This window comes from Harmonia axyridis, chromosome X, assembly GCF_914767665.1.
Source record: "Harmonia axyridis chromosome X, icHarAxyr1.1, whole genome shotgun sequence".
NCBI lineage: Eukaryota > Metazoa > Arthropoda > Insecta > Coleoptera > Coccinellidae > Harmonia > Harmonia axyridis.
This window is the reverse complement of record NC_059508.1, coordinates 23,768,053-23,788,232: the sequence shown is the minus strand read 5'-3', so window position 1 is coordinate 23,788,232 and position 20,180 is coordinate 23,768,053. Positions and strand designations below refer to the sequence as shown.

Here is a 20,180-nt window from a genome sequence, read left to right as displayed (position 1 = left end):
TCCTACTTCAGGATCAATTTCAATATTCTAAACCAATCCTGAGGCTAAGTCCAACAATCAACACCAAATCTGATAAATTTGAGTTGATTTTGGTCGTCCTACTTCAGGATCAATTTCAACATTCTAAACCAATCCTGAGGCTAAGCCCAACAATCAACACCAAACCCGATAAATTTGAGTTGATTTTGGTGTCCTACTTCAGGATCAATTTCAACATTCTAAACCAATCCTGAGGCTAAGCCCAACAATCAACACCAAATCTGATAAATTTGAGTTGATTTTGGTCGTCCTACTTCAGGATCAATTTCAATATTCTAAACCAATCCTGAGGCTAAGTCCAACAATCAACACCAAACCCGATAAATTTGAGTTGATTTTGGTCGTCCTACTTCAGGATCAATTTCAACATTCTAAACCAATCCTGAGGCTAAGTCCAACCATCAACACCAAATCCGATAAATTTGAGTTGATTTTGGTGTCCTACTTCAGGATCAATTTCAACATTCTAAACCAATCCTGAGGCTAAGCCCAACAATCAACACCAAACCCGATAAATTTGAGTTGATTTTGGTCGTCCTACTTCAGGATCAATTTCAACATTCTAAACCAATCCTGAGGCTAAGTCCAACCATCAACACCAAATCCGATAAATTTGAGTTGATTTTGGTCGTCCTACTTCAGGATCAATTCCAACATTCTAAACCAATCCTGAGGCTAAGTCCAACCATCAACACCAAACCCGATAAATTTGAGTTGATTTTGGTCGTCCTACATCAGGATCAATTCCAACATTCTAAACCAATCCTGAGGCTAAGTCCAACAATCAACACCAAATCCGATAAATTTGAGTTGATTTTGGTCGTCCTACTTCAGGATCAATTTCAATATTCTAAACCAATCCTGAGGCTAAGTCCAACAATCAACACCAAATCTGATAAATTTGAGTTGATTTTGGTCGTCCTACTTCAGGATCAATTTCAACATTCTAAACCAATCCTGAGGCTAAGCCCAACAATCAACACCAAACCCGATAAATTTGAGTTGATTTTGGTGTCCTACTTCAGGATCAATTTCAACATTCTAAACCAATCCTGAGGCTAAGCCCAACAATCAACACCAAATCTGATAAATTTGAGTTGATTTTGGTCGTCCTACTTCAGGATCAATTTCAATATTCTAAACCAATCCTGAGGCTAAGTCCAACAATCAACACCAAACCCGATAAATTTGAGTTGATTTTGGTCGTCCTACTTCAGGATCAATTTCAACATTCTAAACTAATCCTGAGGCTAAGTCCAACAATCAACACCAAACCCGATAAATTTGAGTTGATTTTGGTCGTCCTACTTCAGGATCAATTTCAACATTCTAAACTAATCCTGAGGCTAAGCCCAACAATCAACACCAAACCCGATAAATTTGAGTTGATTTTGGTGTCCTACTTCAGGATCAATTTCAACATTCTAAACCAATCCTGAGGCTAAGCCCAACAATCAACACCAAATCCGATAAATTTGAGTTGATTTTGGTGTCCTACTTCAGGATCAATTTCAACATTCTAAACCAATCCTGAGGCTAAGCCCAACAATCAACACCAAACCCGATAAATTTGAGTTGATTTTGGTCGTCCTACTTCAGGATCAATTTCAACATTCTAAACCAATCCTGAGGCTAAGCCCAACAATCAACACCAAATCTGATAAATTTGAGTTGATTTTGGTCGTCCTACTTCAGGATCAATTTCAACATTCTAAACCAATCCTGAGGCTAAGCCCAACAATCAACACCAAATCTGATAAATTTGAGTTGATTTTGGTCGTCCTACTTCAGGATCAATTTCAATATTCTAAACCAATCCTGAGGCTAAGTCCAACAATCAACACCAAATCCGATAAATTTGAGTTGATTTTGGTCGTCCTACTTCAGGATCAATTTCAACATTCTAAACTAATCCTGAGGCTAAGTCCAACAATCAACGTTTAAGTTTTTAAAATTATTAGTTTTTGATTTTGAATAACTAAGAAACTGACTTTTAAATTTTTAAAATTTGGGGGGGGATCAATAGAATTCAATTTACAAAAATTTGAATAAATGGATTTATATTTAAAAATCAAAAAATTTTGTAATTAAAAATTATTCTTTCAATTTTATTTTCACAGAAAAGGTTTAAATTTTCTATAAAATAAATTTTCTGTTAGACTAGAAGAAGAATTTTTTCTAAAAGTTGATTTTTCTAACAAAATAGTTTGGAAAAAGAAATTTTATGATAAATCCTTTTTTCACATAAAAAATAATCGATCCCTGTAAAATTTTGTAATCCGAAGATTTTTTCCAAATTTCATCAAATTTCACGAAATTTGGCATTTTTTTCAAAAATTTCGGGGATGGAACTAGGGGTGGGTTGCACATGTTTCATCTCATCAAAATGATCCTTTCTTCAGGCGCCCTAATAGGAATTTCCTCATACATCGGTTTTTATATCCAAGTGTTATAATTGTTTTTTAGACAATAATGTCAATTTTAAAGATCAAATTTTTTGAAAAATTTCAAAAAAAAACGAAAAAAATGCAAAATTTTGCAATTTTTTGCATTTTTTGGGTCAAAATTTGGGCAAAAAAAAATGGCCTAAATTCGATACTTTATTAGCAGTATTAATTTAAATTTTGTCTTTTAATAGGGTTTTTCTCTTGGACCCTATGCCTTTTTAATTAAAGAATTTATTTATATATATCTATAATATTTAATAATTAATAATTACTTATTAATATATAATTATTTATATATAAGGGCGAAATATATCTTACATTGGATAGTACCATTAGTAATATTCTAGGTGCTAATTTTAATTAAATAGTTAAAATAAACATTTTTAAATATATAAAAACCGATTTAATATTGGTATCTTAAGGGATATATAATAGTACTCCCGAAAAAAAGAGAAAGAATATATAAAGTAAATCAGTATATAAAAACGACGGTGAATTTCGAGAATTTCTATATTAATAAATATTTTATATATTAATAATATTTATAATATATATATAAAGAGTATAAATTATTAATAATTAATTTAACATTAAAATATTAATATTTTATTTATATAAGAATTAAATTATAATTAATCTATAATTATTAATAATATATTAAAAATTATTAGTTATTAATAAAGTTAATTTTTTATGAAAAATTCAAAATTAATGAAAAAAAAAAAAAACCTAAGTATTAATGAATTAAATTATCATTAAGAAATATTATTTCTAAAGTATTATGGTATTTATCATGAAAATGAAGTTATTCTTATTTTAACTAAATCTATTAAAAATTACGTGAAAAATAGATTTAGAAAAATAAAATTAATAAAGATTTCATAAAAAATTTAAATTAAAATATCTAACAAAAAAATGTAATTTTTAAATATTTGGTTAAATTTGTCTATTTTTTGGTTGTCTCGAATAATTTTTAATTTATTGGATAAAAAGTGATCTTAAAGGGTAAAAAAATGATTTGTTAGTAAAATAAAGTTATTATGTCAATATTTTGATTTAAATTATAATTATTTTAAGTTTAATTATTACATAGTTGAAAAAATTATGTATAAAAATTTAGGATTTTCATAAAATTCGAGTAATTTTTGAAAATTTTATATAAATGCTTAAAAGGAAATCGCTCATAAAAAAAAAATCTATATTTTTCTGTTAGAAATTTAAATTTAAATAATTTTTAAAAATTGTGATATGGAAATTATCTAATAATTTTTTTTGAAAAAATTATTTGTTAGTGTAATAAAGTTATTTCGTTTAAAAATTTTGTGAAAAATTGTTAAAAATTTATCAAAATTTATGGATTTTTGAAAATTTTGATGATTAGGGGAGGAATTTTTTTTTTCATTTTTCATAAATTTGATTTTTATATAATTTTGAAAATTTTTAGAATAGGTTAATTTAAATATTTTAATAAAAATAGTAAATGTTTAGTTTCGGGGGGAACAAAATTAATAAATTTAAAATTAAATTTATTTTGAATTTTAAAAAATTTAATTTTTGATTATTTTATTCAATAATAAAATTATAATTTATTTTTTTAAAATTATTGTATTTATCAAGAATTTTTTAAATCCGATAATTTAAAATATTTTTGATATTTGGTAGGCTTCAGTTTATTACAAAATTTATTTTATTAAAATTAAATTTGAATAAAGCTATAACAGTCGGCAATAAGAATTGTTACAATTTAAATTGTTTAGTATTGGATTTAGTGAGTAGGGTAGCACTAAATTTAAGGGTATAACTTGTAAATCCTTGGGAGAAAATTTTTTAATTTAGAGTTAAAAAGTTTAAGGTTTGGTTATTATCTAAGGGGACGTTTTTGACGGGAGGAAGTTACAAAGATTTGTTAACATAAAGTTTTTATAATTATAATTCATTTTTTTAAAATTATTGTATTTATCAAGAATTTTTTAAATCCGATAATTTAAAATATTTTTGATATTTGGTAGGCTTCAGTTTATTACAAAATTTATTTTATTAAAATTAAATTTGAATAAAGCTATAACAGTCGGCAATAAGAATTGTTACAATTTAAATTGTTTAGTATTGGATTTAGTGAGTAGGGTAGCACTAAATTTAAGGGTATAACTTGTAAATCCTTGGGGGAAAATTTTTTAATTTAGAGTTAAAAAGTTTAAGGTTTGGTTATTATCTAAGGGGACGTTTTTGACGGGAGGAAGTTACAAAGATTTGTTAACATAAAGTTTTTATAATTATAATTTATTTTTTTAAAATTATTGTATTTATCAAGAATTTCTTAAATCCGATAATTTAAAATATTTTTGATATTTGGTAGGCTTCAGTTTATTACAAAATTTATTTTATTAAAATTAAATTTGAATAAAGCTATAACAGTCGGCAATAAGAATTGTTACAATTTAAATTGTTTAGTATTGGATTTAGTGAGTAGGGTAGCACTAAATTTAAGGGTATAACTTGTAAATCCTTGGGGGAAAATTTTTTAATTTAGAGTTAAAAAGTTTAAGGTTTGGTTATTATCTAAGGGGACGTTTTTGACGGGAGGAAGTTACAAAGATTTGTTAACATAAAGTTTTTAAAATTATTAGTTTTAATAATTTAATTTTTTAAATTTAATTTAATTATTATTATTTCTAAATAAAGTTAATTTTTTTTTGTTTGAAATAAATTTTAACTAAATGTAGTCTTTTTTGGGTTTTAGTTAATTAGATATTTGATTATGGTATTAGATATATATATTCATTCAAGATTTATATGAATATTGTTTTAAATTTAATAAATTAGTAGTGTATATTTTTAATTATTAAAAAAATTTAGAATTAGTGATAAGATTTAGTATTTGCAATTTTTGTGCCAGCAGCAGCAGTTATACAAAAAATATAATATATATTTATTAGCTTTAATTAATAGAATTAAAAATTAAAAAAGAAATTTTAAGTTTTGAGGTGAAATTTTAATTTATTAATATTTTTAATTATGTTTTTATGAGGTTAAGAAATTATTATAATAAACTAGGATTAGATACCCTATTATTAATTAAGTAAATTATAAAGTTAAGTGATTAATAGTTAAGTTCTTTAAAGCTAAATGATTTGGCGGTATTTTTACTTTTCAGAGGAACCTGTTCTATAAACGATAATCCACGATTAAAATTACTTTAGTTAGAAACTTTTATATCGTCGTTGTTAAATATTTTTTTAGAAATTAATATTTAGATATTTTTTAAAAATTTAAATCAGATCAAGGTGAAGTTTATATTAAAGTAGAAATGGGTTACATTAAATTATATTTATGGATTTATATATTTTAAAAGTTTTATGAAATTGGATTTGATTGTAATTAAATATTTTTATTTTTAATGATTTAGTACTAAAATATGCACATATTGCCCGTCGCTTTCATCAAATATGGAATAAGTCGTAACATAGTAGATTTACTGGAAAGTGATTCTAGAATGTCAGTTTAGAGCTTGAATAAGCATCTTATTTACATTAAGAAGATAATTAATAATTTAAATTGAATTTTAAAATTTATTTAATTAATATATATATAATTTTATTAAATAATTAGTATTTTTATTAGATTAAGAAAAATTTTATTTTATGATAGATTAATAGTACTGAAAAGGAAAATTATATAAATTTATAAAAGAAACAATATTGTGTACCTTGTGTATCAGGGTTTATTAAAAATTTAATATTTATATATTTATCTCGAATTTAAAAGAGCTATATAGTTATAAATATTATTGTTTAATAAATATTTATAATAATTATATAGTAATGAAACGTTATTCGTTTTTAAATATATCTAGTTTTTTAAGAAAAGAATTTGATTCATTATAAAAATTATAAAAATTTAATTTTTAATTTTTTGAATTTTTATTTTAATAGTTTTAGGGATAAGCTTAAAATTAAATTATTATAATTAAATATTATAAATTAATAATTTATAGAATTAGAAATTTTTACTATTTGAAGTTTGTTAAAATTTGTTATTTAATTAAAAATATTTATATATTAATTTAATTTTTTTATTAAAGTAAATTTAATAATAAAAATTATATTGAAATAATGATAAAATTAGTATTAATTATTTTGTAAAAATATAAGTAATTACGAAAGGTATAATTAAGTAATTAGGCAAAAATATCTTTCACCTGTTTAATAAAAACATCTCTTTTTGATTATAATTTAAAGTAGGACCTGCCCACTGAATAAAATTTGAAGGGCCGCAGTATTTTGACTGTGCAAAGGTAGCATAATCATTAGTTTTTTAATTGAAAGCTTGTATGAATGGTTTGATGAGAAGATAACTTTCTAAATTTTATTATTTAAAAATTTTATTTTTAAGTTAAAAAGCTTAAATTTTTTTAAAAGACGAGAAGACCCTATAGAGTTTAATTTATAAAAGATTTTTAATTTAAAGAATTATAAAATTTAAAATTTTTATTAAATTTGATTGGGGTGATAAAAAAATTAGATTAACTTTTTTAACTTTAACCATTAATTTATGAAAAATTGATCCATTTTTATGATTAAAAGAATAAATTACCTTAGGGATAACAGCGTTATTTTTTTTTAGAGTTCAAATCGAAAGAAAAGATTGCGACCTCGATGTTGGATTAAAGTTAAATTTAGGTGTAGAAGCTTAAATATTTGGTCTGTTCGACCATTAAAACTTTACATGATCTGAGTTTAAACCGGTGTAAGCCAGGTTGGTTTCTATCTTTAATAATTTAATAAATTTTAGTACGAAAGGACCAAGTTTATGATTTAAAATTTTATAAATGAATAAAATTATTATTTTGGCAGATTAGTGCGTTAGATTTAGAATCTTTATAAGTATTTTATACAAATAATAATTGATATAATTTTAATTTTGATAATTTTTATTTTAATAATTATTTGTATTTTAGTTAGAGTAGCTTTTTTAACTTTATTAGAACGTAAGTTATTAGGGTATATTCAAATTCGAAAAGGCCCTAATAAAGTAGGTTTTTTAGGAATTTTACAGCCTTTTAGTGATGCAATTAAATTATTTAGAAAAGAAATAATTTTTCCTTATATGGCTAATATTTTAATTTATATTATATCACCAGTTTTTAATTTAATTTTAGCATTAATATTATGAATTAGAATACCTTTTTATTGTTATTTATTTAAGTTTAATTTTTCTGTATTGTTTTTTTTTGTAATTTCTAGTTTTAGTGTGTATACAATTATATTATCGGGTTGATCTTCAAATTCGATTTATTCTTTATTAGGAAGGCTTCGTTCTGTTGCTCAAGTAATTTCTTATGAAGTAAGAATATTTTTAATTTTATTATCATTTTCAGTGTTAATTATATCTTTAAATTTAATAGATTTTATTTTTTATCAAAAATATGTTTGATTTGTTATATTTAATTTTCCTCTAAGAATAATATGATTTATTTCAAGATTAGCTGAAACTAATCGAACTCCTTTTGATTTTTCTGAGGGTGAATCAGAGTTAGTTTCAGGATTTAACGTTGAATATAGAAGTTTTGGATTTGCTTTTATTTTTATGGCTGAATATTCTAATATTATTTTTATAAGAATAATAAGAAGGTTGATTTTTATAGGAGGAGATTTTTATTCTATTATATTTTTTTTTAAATTATTATTTTTTTCTTTTATATGAATTTGGGTTCGAGGGACTTTACCTCGTTATCGATATGATAAATTAATATATTTATCTTGAAAGGTTTTTTTGCCTGTTTCTTTGAATATACTTATATTAAATTTTAGATTAAGATTATTATTTATAGTATTAATTATATAGTTAATTAAATTTTGTATAAATCAATAGAAATTTAAATTCTTTCTTATATTTTCAAAATATATGCTTTTCAAGCTCATTGATTAATTAAATATTCATCAGTCTCAAATTTTATAAATAATTGAGTTTAATATAAAGTATATGAAATAGATTAAGGTAAAAATTTGTCCTATGAAAATAAAAGGATTTTCAACTGGTTTAGCTCCGATTCATGTTAAAATTATAACTGTAACGATAAAATTTCAAAATATAATTTTATTAATATAATAAAAGCTGTTTCTTTTCATTATTTTGAAATTAATAAAAGGTATAAAATAAAGAATAGCAATTGATATTACTAAAGCAATTACACCTCCAAGTTTATTGGGAATAGAGCGAAGAATTGCATAAGCAAATAAAAAATATCATTCTGGTTGAATATGAGGAGGGGTGGAAAGAGGATTAGCTGGGATAAAATTATCAGGATCTCTTAATATATAAGGATATAGAATAATAATATTTAAAATAAAAAATATTATAATGAGAAAACCTAAAATATCTTTAAAGGAGAAATATGGATGAAAACTAATTTTATCTAGATTAGAATTAGATCCTAAAGGATTACTAGAGCCAGAGTTATGTAAAAATAGTAAATGAATTATAATTAAAGCTGAAATAATGAAAGGTAAAATAAAATGAAATGAATAAAATCGGTTTAATGTAGCATTGTCAACAGCAAAACCTCCTCATAGTCAAATAACGATAGAATTTCCTAGGTAAGGGATTGCAGAAACTAAATTTGTAATTACAGTTGCTCCTCAAAAAGATATTTGCCCTCAGGGAAGAACATAACCTAAAAAGGCTGTAGCTATAGATATAAATAAAATAGTAGTTCCTGTCATTCAAGTTTCTGTAAGTTTGTAAGAACCAAAATATAAGCCTCGCCTAATATGTAAATATAAACATATAAAAAATAAAGAGGCTCCATTTGCATGAATAGTTCGTATTAACCATCCTATATTTACGTCTCGACAAATATGAGTCACTCTATTAAAAGCTAAATCTACGTTTGCACAATAATGTATAGATAAAAATAATCCTGTAATAATTTGTATTATTAAACACAAGCCTAATAAAGATCCAAAATTTCATAAATATGAAATATTTCTTGGTGTAGGTAGATCGATTAAAGAGTTGTTAATAATTTTCGTTAAAGAATTAATTTTTCGTATTGGTATTTTCATATTTAAATTGACGTAACGGTCCAAATTTTACTTTAGTAATTTTTACAACTGCAATTATTGAAATTAATAAATAAAAAATCAAAATTAAAAATATGTTAGAATTTGGGTAATTTAAAAATTTATTTAAATTTAAATAAAAATTTCTAATTAAATCTATTTTATGTAAAATTTCATTATTAATATTTTGATTTATTAAATATAGATTTATATTATTTATAAATATAGTAATTATAAATAAACTAATTATAATAAATATAATATATTTATTAAATTTAAATTTTTCATTAGAGGCAGTTCTTGTTATATAAATAAATAAAATTAGTAAACCTCCAATTATAATTAATATTAAAATATATGAAAATCAAAAGTTTGATCTTATTAATCCTATAATGATACAAGTTATAATTGTATAAGTTAAAATAAGTAGTCCTAAGGATAGGGGGTGGGTAAGAAAAATTGCCAAAAAATTTAAAAATGTTAAAATTAAGATTTCAGAGGGTAGTTTAATAAAAAATATTAATTTTGGAGATTAAAGATATATTTGTTTTCCTCTGATATTCTAAAAGATTAAATCTTAAAGCTGGTTTACAAGACCAGTATTTTTTTTAAATTATTAAAATATGGAAATAATTTTTTTAAGTATGTTTATTTTTAGAATTTTAAATTTTTTTATTAATCGAAAACATTCATTAATAACATTACTTAGATTAGAATTAGTAATTTTAACTTTATTTATAATAATATATTTTTATTTATCTTATTTTAGTTATGAATTTTATTTTGTAGTAGTTTTTTTAACTATAAGTGTTTGTGAAAGAGTTTTGGGATTATCTTTATTAGTGTCAATAATTCGTTCTTATGGAAATGATTATTTTAATTCATTAAATATTTTATGATAATATTAATAATATTAGTATTTATGATTCCTTTATGTTTTATAAATAAAATTTTGATTAATTAAAAATTATTTAATTTTAATAAGAATTTGATTTTTTTCAAAAATTTCTTTTTTATTTTTTAGTTCATTAAATTTTTTTATAGGTATAGATTTTTTATCATATTTTTTGTTATTATTAAGGTTTTGAATTTCTTTTTTAATATTTATAGCTAGAGAAAAACTTTTTAATTTAAAAGATTTCAGTGAGTTATTTAGTATTTTATTATTATTATTATTGCTTTTTTTATTATTAACTTTTTCTTCTATAAATATATTTTTATTTTATATATTTTTTGAGGCTAGGTTAATTCCAATTTTGATTTTGATTTTAGGTTGAGGATATCAGCCTGAACGTATTCAAGCTGGAATATATATATTTTTTTATACAATTATAGCTTCTTTACCAATAATATTGTTTATTTTTATTTATTATTCAAAGTTTAAAACATTAGATTTGACTTATATTAATGTAAATTTATTTAGTTTTATTTTATATTTTATAATAATAATAGTATTTTTAGTTAAAATGCCGATATTTTTATTTCATTTATGATTGCCTAAAGCACATGTAGAAGCTTCAGTTGCTGGGTCTATAATATTAGCAGGAGTGATATTAAAGTTAGGAAGATATGGACTTATTCGATTTTTAACTATATTTATATATCTAGGAGTTAAGGTTAATTTTTTTTTAATTAATTTATCTTTAATAGGAGGGATTTTAGTTTCTTTAAGTTGTTTACGTCAAAGAGATATAAAATCTTTAATTGCTTATTCTTCAGTTGTTCATATAGGACTTTTATTGTCAGGTTTATTAACATTTAATTCTTGAGGAATTACTGGATCTTTAATAATAATATTAGCTCATGGCTGTTGTTCTTCAGGATTATTTGTTTTAGTAAATATAAATTATGAACGTATTGTTAGTCGAAGTATTTTTATTAATAAAGGTTTAATTAATATTGTACCTTTTTTATCTTTATGGTGATTTTTGTTAGTAATTAGAAATATAGCTGCACCACCTTCTTTAAATTTGTTAAGAGAAATTTTGTTAATTAATAGTTTAATTAATTATTCTCATATTTGTATATTTATATTAATAATTATAACTTTTTTGAGAGCTTCTTATAGTTTGTATTTATATTCTTTTAGTCAACATGGAAAATTTTACAGAAGATTATATTTTTTTGAATTAATTTCTTATCGAGAATTAATTTTATTACTCATACATTGGGTTCCTTTAAATTTAATTTTATTAAAAAGAGATTTATTTTTCTTTTACTTAAATAGTTTATATAAAATATTGATTTGTGGAGTCAATGAAGTTACTTTAACTTTAAGTAATATCTTTTTGTGTAATTTTTTCTAGATTAATACTTAGGTTTTTTTTTTTTTTTTTTTGTTTTAGATTATTTTTACTTAATACAGGAAAGGTTTATTTTATTGAGTGAAGAATTTTTAATTTAAATTCAATAGAAGTAGAAATATTAATTCTTTTGGATTGAATATCTTTATTATTTGTTTCTTTTGTTTTATTTATTTCTACCATAGTAATTTTTTATAGAAAATCTTATATATCTAAGGATTTATCTATTAATCGTTTTATTATACTAGTTTTTATATTTGTTCTATCTATATTATTAATAATTTTAAGTCCAAATTTAATTTCAATTTTATTGGGTTGAGATGGGTTAGGATTAGTTTCTTATTGTTTAGTAATTTATTATCAAAATGTAAAATCTTATTCAGCTGGTATATTAACAGCTTTATCTAATCGAGTAGGAGATGCAATATTAATAATTTCTATTGCTTGGATAATAAATTTTGGAAGATGAAATTTTATATTATATATTGATTATTATTATAGAGATAAAAGAATAATAATTGTAGGTTTGTTAATTATTATTGCTGCTTTAACTAAAAGTGCACAAATTCCTTTTTCAGCTTGATTACCAGCAGCTATAGCTGCTCCTACTCCTGTTTCAGCATTAGTACATTCTTCAACTTTAGTAACAGCAGGGGTTTATTTATTAATTCGATTTCATTTATTATTGGAAAATTATTCTTTTGTGTTAATATTCATTGGATTGATAACAATATTAATCTCAGGTTTAGCAGCTAATTTTGAATATGATTTAAAAAAAATTATTGCTTTATCAACTTTAAGTCAGTTAGGTTTAATAGTTACTATTTTAAGATTAGGTTTATATGAATTAGCTTTTTTTCATTTATTAATTCATGCTTTATTTAAAGCCTTATTATTTATATGTGCAGGTAATTTTATTCATTTAATAGGAGAATGTCAAGATATTCGTTTTATAGGAGGTTTAGTTTATAAAACTCCTATAACTGTAATATATTTTAATGTAAGAAATTTATCATTATGTGGTATTCCTTTTTTTTCTGGATTTTACTCAAAAGATTTAATTATAGAGGTTTATTCTATGACAAGATTAAATATTGTAATTTATTTAATTATATTAATTTCTTTAACATTAACAGTTTCTTATACAGTGCGTTTATTAAATTATTTAATATTCACAGATTATTGTGGGTTTAGAATAAATAGAACTGAAGAATTAAGAGATGAAATAGTTTATAGAATAGGATTTATATTTATTATTGTATTATTTTCAGGAACGGTTCTTATATGATTTATATTTAAGGATATCAATTTAGTTGTATTACCTTTTTTTATGAAAATTTTAATTTTAATTATAGTAATAATTGGGGTAATTATAGGTTTTGAGATTTCTTTATTAAAATTAAATTATAATTTAATTTTTTCTAATTTAATAAAAATTTTAATTTTTTTAGTATTAATATGGAATTTGCCTTATATTTCAACTTTTGGAATAAATTATTTTTTTATTAATTTAGGAATACTAAATTATAAATTTTTAGATCAGGGTTGATCAGAGTTCTTAGGAAGTCAGGGTTTATTTAAATTTTTTAAAAAAATTTCTGTTTTATTTCAGTATATTTTTAAAAATAGTTTAAAGATTTATATAATCATATTTTTAATTCGAATTATTTTGTTATTGATTTATATATTCTACTTAAATAGCTTAATAGAGCGCAATATTGAAGATATTGAGGTAAATTAAAATATTTTTTAAGTATTTATAAGAATTAATCTTTTTTTATAATGAAAATATAATGTTTTAGATAAACTATATAAAAAGAAATATTAACAAATTGCTATATATTAAGTTAGAAGCTTAAATTTTTATATTTCTTTAATTGGAGAGTTTCTCATTGGAATCATTAACAGTGACTTACCTCTAGTTTGGTTTCAATTAAATAAGGAATTTAAATTCAAATTTTTAGGTCGAAACTAAATGCAATATTTTGCTTCTTATTTAAGATAAACTGAAAAACAGTATTTTTTAAATGCAAATTAAATGTTAATTTAACTATTATCCTATAAAGATCAGTTTAAGGCTCCTTGTTTTCATTCATGGTATAAACCTAAAATTAAGATTGCTATGAATATAAAAAATATAATGCTAATAATTATAATATTAGAATATTTTATTCTATAAATAAAAGGGATAATAAGGGTAATTTCTACATCAAAAATTAAAAAAATTAAAGCGATTAAAAAAAAGTGAATTGAGAATGGTAGGCGTGCAGAATTTTTAGGGTCAAATCCGCATTCAAAGGGAGAACTTTTTTCTCGATCTTTAAATGTTTTTATTGAGATATAATTTGCAATAATTATTAAAATTATTATAATTCTAAGAATTATTAAAATTAAAGATGAAATTAAGAATATTATCTATACTTTTAAAAGATTTTTTGATTGGAAATCAAATGTAATATTTATACTATATAGATATCTACCTCATCAATAAATAGATATATATAGGAATAGTCATACTACGTCTACAAAATGTCAATATCATGCTGCTGCTTCAAATCCAAAATGGTGATTGTTTCTAAAATGATTAAAGTTTAATCGAGTTAAACATACTAAAAGAAAAATAGAACCAATAATAACATGTAAACCATGGAATCCTGTAGCTATAAAGAATGTTCTTCCATAAACTGAATCGGCTATAGAAAATGGGGCTTCTAAATATTCAATTCCTTGTAGTAAAGAAAAATTTATTCCTAGAAAAACAGTAATAATTAATCTTTGAAATGTTTGATTAAAATTATTTTCTATTAATCTATGGTGGGCTCAAGTTACTCTTAGGCCTGATCTTAATAGAATAATAGTGTTTAATAATGGGATTTCATTAGGATTAAAGGTATTAATTCCTTCTGGAGGTCAAGCTATTCCTAGTTCGATAGAAGGAGATAATCTTATATGATAAAATCTTCAAAAAAAACTAACAAAGAAAAAAATCTCTGAGGTAATAAATAAAATTATTCCTCATCGTAAACCAAAAGATACTAAAAGAGTGTGGTTTCCTTGAAAGGTTCTTTCTCGAATTACATCTCGTCATCATTGAAATATAATTAGTAAAAGAATTATATTTCTTAAAATAAATAAATTAGAGTTAAAAAGATGGAATCATTTAATTATTCCTATTATTGCAGTTATAGCTCTAAAAGCTCCTAAAATTGGTCAAGGACTATAATCTACTAAATGAAATGGGTGATTTTTTATCATAATTATTTTCTCTAGAATAAAGAGTTCTAAGGATAGCAAAAACATAAGATTGAATTAAAGCTACTGCTGATTCTAATAAAATTAGTATAAATTGAATTATAATAATTAATAAAATAAGCAAATTTACTATAGGACCAGTGTTTCCTAAAAGAGTTTATAAAAGGTGTCCTGCAATTATATTAGCTGATAAACGAATAGCGAGAGTTCCAGGACGAATAATATTTCTAATTGTTTCAATACATACTATAAAAGGTATTAAAATAGAAGGAGTTCCTTGAGGCATTAGATGGGCAAATGAGTGATAAGTGTGGCTAATTCAACTATTTAATATAAATCTTAACCATAAAGGTAAAGCTAGGGATAGAGTAAAAATTATATGACTTGAGGCTGTAAAAATGTAAGGAAATAACCCTATTGAGTTATTAATTATAATGAAGTAAAATAATACAATAAATATTAAAGTATTATTTTTTTTTGTAATGATTTTGAATTCTTTATGTAGAGTAATTAATATATTTTGAATTAAAAAGTTAAATCGATTAGGAATTAGTCAGAATATAGAAGGAATAAATAAAAAACTAATAATTATTCTTAGTCAATTTAAAGGTAATATAAAATAAGATGAAGGATCAAAAGAAGAAAAAAGATTTATTATCATTTTCAAGAAAGTTTTTTATTTAATAATTTAAAATTTTTTAAAGGAGATTTTTTATGAGAATAAAATATTTTAATGTTTAAAATAATAAATAAAAGTGTTATAAAAATATATAAGGAAAACCAATCCATAGGTATAGTTTGAGGAATTAAAAATTATTCTGAGAATGATTTCAGTTTGACAAACTAATGTTATAGGTTAACTAAATTTTTCATTAGAAGTAGTCGTTAATTACTATAAAGTGGTTTAAGAGACCAATACTTATCTTTCAGTCATCTAATGAAAAATTTTCTACCCATTTAATGAAATTTTGGGGAGAAATTCTTTCAATAGAAATAGGTATAAATCTATGGTTTGCTCCACAAATTTCTGAACATTGACCAAAAAAAATTCCAGTTCGATTTAAATTAAATCTAAGTTGATTTAATCGCCCTGGGGAGGCATCGACTTTTACTCCTGTTGAAGGAACTGTTCAAGAATGAATTACGTCAGAAGATGAAGTTAGAATTCGAATATGAGAAAGATATGGTAAAATAGTTCGATTATCAACTTCTAGTAATCGAAAATTAAAAAGTTGATTATTATTAATTAAATATGAATCAAATTCAAGATTTTTAAAATCTGTATATTTATAGGTTCAATATCATTGATGACCAATAGTTTTAATAGTAACTAAAGGGTTACGGATTTCATCAATTAAGTAAATTAATTTTAAAGAAGGAAAAGCAATAAAAATTAAAGTTAATGCTGGTATGATAGTTCAAATTGTTTCAATATTGTGTCCTTCTAATATAAAACGATGGTTATAATTATTTAATGTTAGTCTCATTATGGTATATGTTACAATACAAGTGATTATTATTAAGATCAAAAGGGCGTGATCATGAAAAAATCTTAATTGTTCCAGTAAATATGAAGCTCTGTCTAAAAATATATATGATTTTCAAGTCGCTATTTCTAAAAAAAGGTAAATCTTTATAATTGGGGTTTAAATCCAATGCACTAATCTGCCATATTAGAATTTTTGAGCTAAGATTGGTACTTCTGAATAAGAATGTTCATTAGGGGGAGAAAGTTGGAGTCATTCAATTAAAGAGGGTACATTAGAATTAAACTTTCTTAAACGTATTGAATAAAATCTTTCTCAAATAATTAAGATTATAAAGATTATTCTAAGAGAGGAAATTATAGATCCAATAGAAGAAATTTTATTTCATTTGTAATAAGCATCAGGATAATCAGAGTATCGTCGAGGTATTCCTCTTAGTCCTAAGAAGTGTTGAGGAAAAAATGTTAAGTTTACCCCAATAAATATAATTAAAAATTGGATTTGTAACAATTTATTGTTAAGATTGAATCCTGTAATTAAAGGGAATCAATGGATAAATCCTGCTATAATGGCAAATACAGCTCCTATAGATAAAACGTAATGGAAATGAGCTACAACATAATAGGTATCATGTAAAATAATATCTATGGAAGAGTTAGCTAAAATTACTCCTGTTAATCCACCAATTGTAAATAAAAATAAAAATCCCAGGGTTCATAAAATTGAAGGTGTATAGTAAAATTGTATTCCATGTAAAGTTGCTAATCAAGAAAAAATTTTAATTCCAGTGGGTACTGCAATAATTATAGTAGCTGAAGTAAAATAAGCTCGAGTATCAACATCTATTCCCACTGTAAATATGTGATGAGCTCATACTACAAATCCTAGAAGTCCAATAGCTAATATAGCATAAATTATTCCTAAAGAACCAAAGGCAATTTTTTTCCCTCTTTCTTGTGTAATAATATGGAAAATTATACCAAATCCTGGGAGAATTAAAATATAAACTTCAGGATGGCCAAAAAATCAAAATAAATGTTGGTATAAAATTGGGTCTCCCCCACCGGTTGGATCAAAAAAAGAAGAGTTTAAGTTTCGGTCAGTTAATAGTATAGTAATTGCTCCTGCAAGAACTGGTAGTGATAGTAATAAAAGAATTGCTGTAATAAGAACAGATCATACAAATAAAGGAGTTTTATCAAGTATTATACCAAATGGACGTATATTTATAATAGTTGAAATGAAATTTACTGCACCTAAAATTGAGGAAATTCCTGCTAAATGTAAACTAAAAATCACTAAATCTACTGAAGGCCCATTATGTGTTAAATTAGAAGAAAGAGGAGGGTAAACAGTTCATCCTGTTCCTGCCCCTATTTCTACGATTGTTCTTAAAATTAAAAGAGTTAAAGCAGGGGGTAAAAGTCAAAATCTTATGTTATTTAATCGTGGAAATGCTATATCAGGAGCTCCAATTATTAAAGGAACTAATCAATTTCCAAAACCCCCAATTATAATAGGTATTACTATAAAGAAAATTATAATGAAAGCATGAGCTGTAACAATTATATTATAAATTTGGTCGTTTCCAATTAATCTTCCTCTAGTTCCTAATTCTAACCGAATTAAAATACTTAACGATGTTCCTACTATTCCTGCCCATATTCCAAATAAAAAGTATAATGTTCCAATATCTTTATGATTAGTAGAAAATAATCATTTATTCGATAAAGTGGCTGAATTAAAGCGTTAAATTGTAAATTTAATTATGAGTTTTCTCCTTTATTAAGCCTTATATTCAATTATGATTATAAATTGCAAATTTATAGGTGAATATTATTCTAAGGCTTAGAATAATTCTATTTTTAACTTTGAAGGTTACTAGTTTATTTAACTTAAATCCTTAATAAATTCTAAAAATTACAGTAAAAATGATTAATCCGTAAATATTCACTCAATTTAAAAAAATTACATAGTAAGAGTTAATATAATTAAATTTTTTATTTTCATTTAATTTTATTATTAAAGATTGAAGTATTAAGCGTATATAAATATATATACAAATTAAAGTAATAAAAATTATTATAAAAGATAGAAAATAAAAGTGATTTTCAATTAAAGTTTTTAGAATTAGTCACTTAGGAAAAAATCCTAAAAAGGGGGGGATTCCTCCTAGAGAAAAGAAATTTAAAAAAAAATAGAATTTTAAAGTTTTATTGCAATTCATATTATTTATAAGATCTTTAATGTTAAAGATTTTATATTTATTAAAAATTAAGATTATATTTGAAGAAATAAAAGTATAAATTAAAAAGTATAATATTCATAAGGATTGATTTAATATTATTATTCTTAATATTCAACCAATATGGTTAATGGAAGATAAGGCAAGAATTTTTTTTAATCTGGTTTGGTTCCATGTTTTTACACTCCCTAAGGTTATACATATCAAAATAATCAAAATAAAGAATAGGTTTAATTTAAAATTATATATAATTAAAATTATTGGGGCAATTTTTTGTCAAGTTATTAATAATAATGCATTAGCTCATCTTAGTCCTTCTAGGACTTCTGGGTATCAAAAGTGAAAAGGGGCTGCTCCTATTTTTATAAGGATAGCTCTGTTAAACAAAAATATAGAAGTAGGTATTAATTGCTCGATAGAATTGATTAAAATAAATGAATTTAAAAAAGAAAATAAAACTAGAATTGATGCAGAAACTTGAACTAAAAAATATTTCAAGGAGGATTCAGAAGAATACTTAAAATTATCTAAATTTATAATAGGAATAAAAGCTAAGAGGTTTAATTCTAAACCAATCCAGATATTAATTCATGAATAAGCAGAAATAGAAATAAGAGTTCCTCTTATTATTAAAATTAAAAATATTAATTTTATAGTTTTAATTATAAAGAAAAGGGGTATACCTTTATAAATGGGGTATGAACCCATCAGCTTCTTTAGCTTATCTTTATATTCTAGTATAAGATGTACAAGAGTTTTTGAAACTCTAAGAAATAATTTAATTTTATTGAATATAATTACAAAAAAAAATTAACAATTAAAAATTTAACTTATTAAGTTAAATTTAAAATTTAATATTTTAACCTTAAATAAAAACTATTAAATTTTCATTAATTTAAGTGTACAAAAATTAATTCACAAAGTAAAAAATCCTATATAATAGGATTATTTATATAAATATATTCGATAAATTTGAGTTGATTTTGGTCGTCCTACTTCAGGATCAATTTCAATATTCTAAACCAATCCTGAGGCTAAGTCCAACAATCAACGCCAAACCCGATAAATTTGAGTTGATTTTAGTCGTCCTATTTCAGGATCAATTTCAACATTCTAAACTAATCCTGAGGCTAAGTCCAACAATCAACACCAAATCCGATAAATTTGAGTTGATTTTGGTCGTCCTACTTCAGGATCAATTTCAACATTCTAAACCAATCCTGAGGCTAAGTCCAACAATCAACACCAAATCCGATAAATTTGAGTTGATTTTGATCGTCCTACTTCAGGATCAATTTCAACATTCTAAACCAATCCTGAGGCTAAGTCCAACAATCAACACCAAA

General features: G+C 23.2%; 3 pseudogenes; 1 reads left to right on the top strand and 2 right to left on the bottom strand.

The window, feature by feature from the left end:
• Positions 1-8,410: 8,410 nt before the first annotated feature.
• Positions 8,411-9,565, bottom strand: LOC123686037 (annotated as a pseudogene).
• A 2,388-nt stretch (positions 9,566-11,953) lies between these two features.
• Positions 11,954-13,218, top strand: LOC123686036 (annotated as a pseudogene).
• Positions 13,219-18,492: 5,274 nt separating this feature from the next.
• Positions 18,493-19,494, bottom strand: LOC123686004 (annotated as a pseudogene).
• Positions 19,495-20,180: the final 686 nt, after the last annotated feature.